At 41.7% G+C, this 11,360-nt stretch overlaps 1 long non-coding RNA gene across 1 annotated transcript; it reads right to left on the bottom strand.

Moving 5' to 3' along the window:
- Positions 1-1,026: 1,026 nt before the first annotated feature.
- Positions 1,027-6,783, bottom strand: LOC132207591 (uncharacterized). Its single transcript, XR_009443607.1, has 2 exons — positions 6,692-6,783; positions 1,027-3,222 (listed from the first exon to the last, which is right to left on the bottom strand). It is a non-coding gene; the product is annotated as an uncharacterized LOC132207591 (long non-coding RNA).
- Positions 6,784-11,360: the final 4,577 nt, after the last annotated feature.

Genomic DNA, 11,360 nt, shown 5'->3' on the forward strand with positions numbered 1-11,360 from the left:
ATTTACTGTGTCTTCTCCCACTGCCCATCCCCTCACTATGTGCGACTGGCTTACCAGCATGATGTTCCCACATTATCTTTCACAGGAATTGTTTCTTAAGTGCAACAGTTCACCTGTTTTCCACTTCGGAGACAATATTAACAATCACATTCTGCAGCATTCCTCACCTCCACCTAAAGGTTGGGAGATTTTGGCAAACAGCATTTTCTTTTGTCTCTTCACAATAGATAACGCATTAGCCACAGCCAACCAGTTTGTGCTTACAGTGCTCAAATATTAATAGTGCCCAATTAATATTAATAACACCTCCTTCCACTCAACCAGACAGGGGCCAGCCCTTCTTTAGTTGAGGTCTCCAGTGATGCTTTGAAAAATCAGAGTCAATCTGTCTGCATGAAATTTAAACAAAGTTTGGTCATCATCTAACTGGTGCATTTTCCTTTGCAATGCCTTGACCAATCAGAGTCTATTATTCGCCCAGGTCAGTACAGTATAAAACATTTGCTCCCTTTCCATTGGTGCTTATTGTGAATGAACCGAAATGTGCAAGACAAAAAGCTTTGATGAAACTTGCCTTTTTTGCATACAGTTGGACATTATTGAACTGTTGTACATTGTTGTGGCTCGGCCTCTCTCACAATGCCACCACACAAGGCCTTATAGATGATTATGGAGGAACAATGTGTATTGTGGTTGATTAATTATTTCAATAAATAAAGAGAGGACAGAACTGTGAGCATCGGCCCCTTATAAAATGAGCTTTGTAAAGGGTAACATTGAGGAGCTAGGAAAGGGCAGGAGAGTTAAACAAATACTTTCCAACAATATTCACATTAGGGCATTCTTGCAACTTTAAAATACACAAAAATAGACAAGCAGCAAAAAGGGGAGGAAATAACCATAACAGGAGAAAACATACTGTGGTCAATGAAGTATTTCAAAAGATAAAAAGAGAAGAGAACTGTGAACATCGGCCCCTTAGAGAATGAGATTTGTCAGTGATAATGAGGAGCCAGGAAAGAGCAGGGGAGTTAAACAAATAATTTTAATCAATCTTCACAGTAGGGAACACTTACAACATTACAAAAAAATGAAGTAGTTCAGCAGCACAAAAGGGGAGGAAAGAACCATAATATTGATCAGAAGAGAAAAAGTATTTGGGAAAATAATAACCATTGACAAAGAAAATAGAGGTCGGCCGTTTGGTCATTCAAGCCTGCTCCAACATTTAACACGATCGTGGCTGATCATCCATCTGTTCCTGCTTTCTCTCCATACTTGGATTCCTTTCACCCCAAGGATTATATCCAAATCCTTCTTAAATACATTCAATGTTTTGGCTTCAGGTGCTTTCTGTGGCAGATAATTCCAGAGGTGAGGAAATTTCTTCTTATCTCAGTCCTAAATAGCTTGTCGATGACAGGTTAAAGAGACACTAGGATCCCATCTTTATGCTCCCATGTATGCCCATATCCTAAAAGTCATGGTTCTGGACACCCTGTTTATTGAGAACAGCCTTCCTCTGTTTATCCTGTGGAGCCCTGTCGGAATTCTTTTGTTTCTATGAAAGACCACTCTTCTGAACTCGAGTGAATATAGTCCTAACTGATCCAGTCTTTCTTCACATGTCAGTCCTGTCATCCCAGGAATCATTCTGGTCAAGCTTCATTGTACTCCATTCACAGCCAAAGCATTCTTCCACAAGAATAATGAGACCAAAATTGCACACAAGAATCCAGCTATGGGCTCACTGAGACCTGTGGAATCACAGAAGGACGTTCCTGCTCCTGTATCTGAATCCTCTTGTTAAGAAGGCCAAAAGAAACTAACTTGTGCTTGGGACATTTGAAAACAAAGTGTAAGTTTTGTGTTAAATACAAAGCTAATTTATTTGCCTTTTACTCAGAAAATAAAAACCTATATTTTCAGGAAAGTCAATTTAACATCAGTAGAAACAGACAACAATGAAATGTGTTCATTACTGAACATAATTAATAGCAAAATGCAACCACTGTGGTTATTTGTGAATTCACTCATGTTTTTGGGGGGGGGGGGGGGGGGGGGTTGTCGGGTGTTTGAGTGAATCCCTTCCCACATTCAATGCAGGCGAACGACCTCCCTCCAGTCTGACATCACTGGCATACAATGAGGTGAAATGATCACCTGAACCCAGTTTGAAAGTGAAAGCACTGGAACGGTCTCTCACCTGTGTCAACACATTGATGGATCATCAATTGTTGAGGACTTTTAAAGCATTTTCTGCAATCTGAACATTCAAAGTTATTTCAATAATGTGAGCAAGTTAATGGAGGCTAATTGTTCAGAATCTTTATACCATTTCCCACATTCTCTGGTCAGAATTAACTTGCTCGTGTTTCAGCAGGTACAATGATCTGACGAATCTCTTCCTGCACATGAAGCAAGTGAACGGTATCTCCCCTGTGTGGATGCATTGGTGTACAGCGAGGTTACATATTCATCTGTACCCAGTCCCATCATGAGAGTATCTTATTGGGCTCTCAACAGTGTGAACATGTTGATGGGACATCAGTTCTCCAGAACATTTACAGCATTTCCTGCAGTCTGAACATTGAAAAAGGTCTCTCATTAGAATGAACTTTCTGGTGTTTCACCAGGTCAGATGAGTGAATGAAACACTTCCTACATATGGAATAGACGAACGGTCTCTCCCCAGTGTGAATGTGCTGGTGTATTGGGAGTTTAGATGATCGCTTGAGCCGAGTCGCACAGTGAGAGCACCTGAATGGTTTCTCACTAATGTGAGATATTAGTTCTCTCGAACTTTTCTCGCAATTCCTAGAGTGTGGATATTTTAAAGGTCTCTCCCCAGTGTGAACGTGCCGGTGAGTCAGCAGATGGGATGAGTGAGTGAATCCTTTCGCACACTCAGAGGAGATGAACTGCCTCTCTCTTATATGAACTTGCTGGTGTGTCAGCAGACTGGATGATCAAATGAATCCCTTTCCACAGTCAGGGCTGGTGAACGGTCTCTCTCCAGTGTGACCACACTGATGACTTTCCAGGGAAGATGGATATTTGAATTCCTTCTCACAGTCCTCACATTTCCATGGTTTCTCAGTGCGAACACTGGTTTTGGCTTCCATGATCAAAGCCTGATGATATTCAAGACATGATGAATTCAACATTTCGTTAGAATCTGCAGCGAGATTTGAGTTCACTGACTGCAAATGCTCCAACTTCCTGTAAAATGAATGACAGACAGTAAGAACGAAATGTGGCCCAGAGAGAAAAAGGCAGAACTTTAAAACTGGACTGAATACATCTGATCATTTGTGCGATAGACAGTGGACAATGCGACCATGAAAGCTCTTGGATTGTTATAACAATAGGACTGGTTCAGTATTAAGCTTCAGTGAAAGGAACTGGCTGCCAAATCTGGGGCTGCATAAAGGTGTTCTTTGTGGGAAAACTGAGAAATACGGAGAGCATTAATGGAGATGGGCTTCATATGGGCAGCACGGTGGATCGGTCGTTAGCACTGCAGCCTCACAGCACCAGGGACCTGGGTTCGATTCCAGCCTTGGGCGACTGTCTGTGGAGTTTGCACATTCTCCCTCTGTCTGTGTCGGTTTTCTCCCACAGTCAAAAGATGTGCAGGCTCGGTGGATTGGCCATGCTAAACTGCCCATAGTGTTCAGGGGTGTGTGGGTTATTGGGGGATGGGTCTGGGTCTGGGTGGGATGCTTCAAGGGGCGGTGTGGACTTGTTGGACCGAAGGACCTGTTTCCACACTGTAGGTAATCTAATTCATCTGCCAGTAATTCTAACAACCTCCCAAACTCACCAGACAGAAACACAAGATCAGGTGGTGCATGGGAAAACCATCACTTCCAGGACTCTGAGCAGCAGATTCAGACTGGAAAAGATTATTGACTTGCTCAATATGTCAGAATGCATTTTATTAAAAATTAAACCTGCTGAAAAAATAGGGACTCTGACAGTCAGAGTTTATTTTAGCCTCTAGTTCAGTTAGAATGTAATACTTTGCCAATGATTTTCTGTATCATATAACCTACTCTGCAAATAACATCTTTCTTCAGGCTATCTTCAAGGTTTTGCAAGAAGAAAATAAATGATGAATCATTTGTACCTTACACATTTTAATTACTGTCCTCACTGCTTATGACGGGGACTGTACCACATAGTGAATAGAAAATACAGATTGGGCTATTATTCTGCAGAAAAAAAATCCATTCCGTTTGCAAGCTGCGCCATGACTTTCATTTTAGCTTCCCAACCCAGACAAAATCCTCTGTTAAGAACAAAGAACAACATAGCACAGGAACCAGCCCTTCAGCACTCCAAGCCTATGCCTGCACATTCTAACGCTCCATGCTAAAAATGCCTTGATTCACAGGATCCACATTCCTCTCTTCCCTTCCTGTTCATGTATTCAGCCAGGTGCTTCTTGACTGCTGCTGCTGCGTCTGCTTCCATTGCCTCCTGTGGCAACACATTTCAGGAACTCAGCAACTTTTGTGTGAAAAGCTTGCCTTGCTTATCTCTTTCACACATTCCCCCTGCAGCTTGAACTTGTGTCCTCTAGTAATTTATCCCTCTGCCCTGGGGGAAAAAAGTCTCATACATTCCGCTCTATCCATGCCATTCACAATCTTATAAACTTCTCTCAGGCCACCCTCTCAACCTGCTGCGTCCCAGTGTAAACAAACCAAGTCTTTCCAACCTTTCTTCAATGCTAAACTCCCCCATAACCATGCAACATCCTGGGAAACCTATTCTATACCCTCTCCAAAGCATCCACATCCACATGTGGTGTCCAGAACTGAATGCAATATTCTAAGTGTGGCCTGACTAGAGTTCTACAAAGCAGCAGCATAACTTGCCTGTCCATATCGCCATTGCACCTTCCAATGAAGGCAGTCATCCCAAAGGCCTTTTATACTAAATTATCTACCTGCACCATCACTTTCAGTAGCCTGTGGACCTGCACACCCAGATCCTTCTGCATATCAATGTTCCTAAGAGTTCTGCCATTTACTCTATAATTTAAACCTGTACCTGACTTTCCAAATTACATCCCCTCATATCTGTCCAGATTAAACTACATGTCATCTTTCTGCCCATAACTCCAATTTATCTATACTCTGCTGTATCATCTGACAATCCTTCTCACTATCTGCAACTCTACCAACCTTTGTATTGTCCGCAAACTTATTGATTCGACCAGCCACGTGTTCTTCCAAGTTATTTATATAGACCAGAAACAGCAGAGGTCCCAGCACTGATTCCTGTGGAACACCACTAATCAAAACCCTCCATTCTGAAAAGTATCTTTCCACTGCTACACCCTGTCTTCGATGTAGCTATCTCTCCAGCTCATGTGACATCATCCTTTGTACCAGTTTGCCCTGATAGACTAGTGCGCCATTCTAATGAAGCTTGCACGACTTGAACGCACAGCAGCTTTCTTTCAATTTGACACTTTCCAATCTTCCAGATTGAATGTGGAATTCTGCAGTCCCTGAACCATCAAACAGTTATAAGGATCTGGAAAACTTGACCTGGAAATATGCTGGTACTGATGTCATGTTCAGATTGTTACTGCTCGTCGTCAATTCCCCACTCAGAGGAAATAGTTTCTCTGTAACTCCCCTGACAGTCACTAATCATATTCCCAAGACTTTGATCAAAAATATTTCTTATTAATCAATTTCCAGGGATACCTCTCTCAGAATGAAGTGATGTGTTTTAGCAGAAGGGATAGGAAGAGGCAATAACACAACACTAAAGAGTGTGCAGAGTCTGAGGGATTCACATGCACAGATATTTGAAAGTAATAAATAGATTAATTCGTCAAAGCAAATTTGATGTTGATTGATTTCAAAAAAATACTGAATCAGCATTTGAGAGAAAAATGCAAAGGTGCAGGGATAAAACAAGGGAATAGGACTGACTGGATTGCTCCAGACATTTGGCATGGGCTAAATGGTTTGCACTTTTTGATTTTTTTTAATATGGGCCTTCTTGTATTCTAAACCTACAGATTCAGTTATCAATCAGGTGAATCTGTGCTCCATCCACTCCATAGTTGTTAGACCGTTCCTGACAGCAAGTCCGAGAACTAAAAACAGCTAATCAACTGTAATCTAACCACAGATAGTGTATCTCATTTTCTGATATCTCAAATCTTTTCCCACAGGCACACACACACACATTCATACCTGAACGCTACCACATTCAGATGCTGATAGCATTCAGATACTCATCAATCGAGTTACTCTTTCACTCTTTCTGAGGTTCAAGTCGGCCAAATTCCTCTGCTGACATTGATCTGTAAGAGTGTAAAATCCATCACGATCAATCCAGGACAGAGATTCAGAACAGAAAAAGAAAAGCATTTCTCTTGGTTTGAAGTTGCTGTTCGTAAATCCTGCTCGCCTTCCCCTCGCCCCGTTCCCAACAAGTAAAGGACAAGCGCACTCTCCGCTTCCAGTTGGCCCCGGATAAAGATGGCGGGCTCACACGGCTCAGAAAACATTCGCGGCGCCCAGCCCTGCCTCGGCTAACAAAGGAATTCAGCAATTCCAATCTATTCGTGACAAAACCGGGGTCGGTATTTTTCAATTCAGTGACGGTAGCTACTGTCAGATTTTATAAAGCCTCTCCGCCCACTTCGTGGAATACTCACTCGATTTCTAATTTTCACCTTTCAAATCCTTACCGCGCCTGCTCCTCATCCGATTCCTCCGGCTCTCCTTTGCCTCCGGTACTGCGCATGTTTGAAACGCTTCAGATTGCGCGCGCACCAGTGGGCGTATACATTCAGAGATAATGGGGACTGCAGATGCTGGTGAATCCGAGATAACTCGTGTGGGTCTGAAATATTAGCTCTTGTGCTCCTCAGATGCTTCTTGGCCTGCTGTGTTCATCCAGCTCCACACTTTGTCATCTGGGCAAATGCATTCCCACCCAGAATGCTGGGAAAAACACGCTGCCATTGAGCAGCAATATTGATACAACGAAGATATGAAGGAATATGCCAGGACGAAAGATACAGGAATTCATTGATACAAGTGCATGGTCCCTGTCTGTCCTGGTTCTAATAAACAGCAGAACAAAGAGATATGAACACACACTCAACGGATAAAGTGAACAAAATATACACCTTTCCTGTGTAGAATATTTGAATTTCGCCGCAAGAAGAATTCATTTATTGGTGATAAAATCATTTCAAATTTCAAAGCTGAACGATGTCAGGTAGGAAAACTAAATAAATCCGTTCTCACACTGAAGTGTGAAGAGTCTTCCTGTGCGGTGACTGTGCTGATACGTCAGTAGTTTAAGATGTTCAGGCAAGCGTGAAATGTTACACACGAGCTTCAGAAGAGACTGAGATGTCAATCACTTCCTGTAATGAGTTTCATTGTCTCAGCACTCTTTGAATAAACAAAAGCAGACTCAATCAACTCGAAATATTCAGCAACAGTTGAAAGAGAAATGCACTTTATATTACATGACTTCTCTGCATCAGTCCACAGAAAGGGAAAATTAACTCTTTTTCTCAAGCCAGGGACTTATCATCAAGACTGAATATTTCCAATATCTTCTTGTTTTATACTCAGTCAAAGAACTGATTTCTGAATTGTACAATCAATTCATTTGTGACTCGTATCTTTTTTTTGTGTCCACACATTAGTGGAAACATCTTCCGTGTTTAATCTGTCCGTCAGGCTTAGCACAGGAGTTAGATGACAGCTCCAAGAACAAATCAAATCAGCACGGCTATCCTTTGTTTTAAGATGTTACTTTTCTTTTCTCTGCAAAGAGAAAGAGCGTCCAGAAATGATGCTTGCCTTGTGGGGAGAGAAGATTTCGGAGACACAGTAAAGGAATACAAGTCCAAAGAACTGGACACTATCGTGGCTTGGGCGAACAAGTGACAGGTATCATTTGCTACATATAAATGGCAAGCAATGACATTCTCAAATAAGACAAAATATAATCACATTTCTTTGACATTCAATGGCATTACCGTCACTAAATGCCCCACTGTTAACATGCAGGTGGATCCCATTTACCAGAAACTCAACTAGACTTACCAGTTATACACAGTGAATACAAGTGTGAGTCAAAACCGATGAAATACTGCTGTGAGTAACTCACCTGCTGACTTCCCAAAGCCTGTCCATCTTCCATAAAAGTGAAATGGAATAACTTCCCACTGGATGGGTGTAACTGCGTTAAGACTGAAGAAGCTTGAGACCATCCAAGACAATGCAAACCACATCACTGGCACTACACCCATAAACATCCACCCCCTCCACCACCAACCTTCAGTTACACCAATGGGTTTTGGGTCAGCTGATACACAGGAAAACCAATGACCACCATTCCCCCTGCTGATCGCTCAGTATCCTGACTTGGAAATGTATCGCAATTCTTTCACAGTTGCTGTGTCAAAATTCTGGAATTCCCTCCCAAACAACATAGTGGGGCGAATTATAAAACTAAGACTGCTGCAGTTCAAGAAGCCAGCTCACCACCACTCCCTCAAGGACAATGAGGGATGGGCAATAAATGCTGGCTAGCTACCAACATTCACATCCCACAAACAAATTAACAAAAAAACATTGGTGGGCTGCTATCTAAGATGAAGGAGGTAGTTTTTTTATATGAATGCTAAATATATTGATGGTCAACAAGAGAGTCAAAAGGTTATTATGATAAATAGCTTGTGGAGTTGAAGCTACACTCAGTTCAGACATGATTTTATTTAATGACCAAGCAGGCGAGAGTGGCTAAATGGCACATATCTGCTCCTAGTGCTGACATGTACATGTATAGTCATATTGAAGCTATTCACAGACATTCGGGTGTAAGCTCAAAAGATCAAAATTTAAGTAAAAGCTGAGACATTTGACTGAATGAAATGAGACGTCTGTTATCTGCTTGGGATGCTTTTCCTAAATGGGTCCCTGTTAAGCAAGTGTGGTGTCAGGAAGAGACCGTGAAAACAAGAGCTGGAGATCAATTTATTTTGAAAGGGAGAGAAAAAAGGAATGCACTTCCCGGCATTCTCCAGGTGATGGTGTTTCTCCTCATCTCAGTCCTAAAATATTTACCCCATATCCTTAAACTGTAGCCCCTTGTTCTGTAATTCCCCACCATTGGAACATCCTTCCTGCATCTAACTTGTCCAGTCCTGTTTGGAATTTGGAGATTTCAATGTGATCCCCTCATTCTTCTATACTCCGTTGAATACAATTTTAACTGACTCAATCTCTCTTCATACGTTATTCCTACCATCCCAGGAGTCAAGTTGGTAAACACGTGCTGAACGCCGTCGAAAGGAAGAACACTTTTTTTCAGATAGGCATGCCAAAACTGTACACAATATAACAGGTGTGGACTTACTTAGGCCCTGTGTAACTGCAGCAAAGCATTCTTGTTCCTTTATTTGGATCCTCACTCTGTGAAGGCCAACAGATAATTTGTTTCCTTACTGCCTGCTGCACTTGTGCACTTACTGTCAGCAACTGGTGCGCAAGGATCCTCTGGTCTCATTGACACTCCCATGTGCCATTCAAACGATAATCTGCCTTGTTTTTTTTATTGCTACAAGATGGATAAGCTTACATTTATCCAAATATAACGTAACCAATATTAATTTTCACTTACAAAGCTTCTCCAAATCACACTGCAACATGCATGCACCCAGCTTTGTGCCATCTAAAAAGTTTGAAAAATTATATTTAGTTTCCTCATCTAAATCAGCAACGCACATTGTGAACAGCTGGGGTTCAAGAACAGATCCCTGTTATACCCCACGAGTTACTGTCTGACATTGTGAACAGCTGGGGTTCAAGAACAGGCCCCTGTTATACCCCACTAGTTACTGTCTGACATTGTGAACAGCTGGGGTTCAAGAACAGACCCCTGTTATACCCCACTAGTTACTGTCTGACATTGTGAACAGCTGGGGTTCAAGAACAGACCCCTGTTATACCCCACTAGTTACTGTCTGACATTGTGAACAGCTGGGGTTCAAGAACAGACCCCTGTTATACCCCACGAGTTACTGTCTGACATTGTGAACAGCTGGGGTTCAAGAACAGACCCCTGTTATACCCCACTAGTTACTGTCTGACATTGTGAACAGCTGGGGTTCAAGAACAGACCCCTGTTATACCCCACTAGTTACTGTCTGCCATTGGGCAAAAGACACATTTACTTTGAATCCACGTTGACTACGTGCTGACCAGTTTCATAACCAACTCATTACACTCACCCCAATCCCCTGCATTTCAACCGTACACATTAATCTCTAATCGCTTCTTCAAAGGTCTTCATAAAACCTAAGAAACACATCTACTGGGTCACCATGATCAACTCCACTTGTGACATCCTGAAAGGCAGTCATCAGATTTGTCAAGAATGATTTGCCTTTTGCAAATCTATGGAGACTGTTTGCTTCTGTTATTGTATTCTGCGTACTGTGCTCCAAAATTCTTGGCAATGGAATCGTGCATCTTCCATAAGATTTATCTCAAACTCACTGGTCCATAATTAAAGGGTTTTTCTCTTCCCTTTTAAATCTTATGATTACAGTAACTACCCTGTCGTCTGGAGGGACTGTCAAAGTGTCAAAGAAATTGTGGAAGAGAGCCAGCAATGCATCCATTATTTTGAAGACCCCTTCTTTCAGTCAACTGGGAATGTATGAGCTTTTGATCCCATCAATTTGTCTAAAATCATTTCTTGTGCCATTATAAATTCCCCCGTTTCTGACTGGAATAGACCTATATTAGTTACAACCAATCCTTTCCCCTTTATATACACACAGAATGTTTCCAGTCAGTTGTTACATGCCTGCAAGTTTACTCTCATACTCAACTTCCCCTTTTTATTTAATCTCTTGGTCTTCCTTTGCTAACTTCTAGCCCGGTCCCAATTCTGAGATCTATTTGTTTGCTTGCCAATCTGAATGCCTTTTTTTGCATCTAACATTGACTTTAACTTGCCACTTACGCCATGGTTTGGCTGTTCTTTTTCCTTGTCCTCTTGCAGCATACAGGAATGACATTTTTTTGTCGTTCACTGATTCACTCTTTGAATGTTTGCCATTGTTGTATCACTATCATGTGAGAAACATTTCTCAATCCATTATACCCAACCTCATGAAGAATTCTGTTATTTTATGGTCATTCATCCCCAAATGGTCTTTCACAATGACATTGTCGATTATTCATTTCTCATTCCTTAAATACCCCAATCTAAATGTACTTTTCACTCGTTGGTTCCACAAACTATTCATCAAGAAAACCATCCTGTACACACTATACTAATTGCCCATCCAT

Source organism: Stegostoma tigrinum, unplaced genomic scaffold, assembly GCF_030684315.1.
Source record: "Stegostoma tigrinum isolate sSteTig4 unplaced genomic scaffold, sSteTig4.hap1 scaffold_109, whole genome shotgun sequence".
NCBI classification, from domain to species: domain Eukaryota; kingdom Metazoa; phylum Chordata; class Chondrichthyes; order Orectolobiformes; family Stegostomatidae; genus Stegostoma; species Stegostoma tigrinum.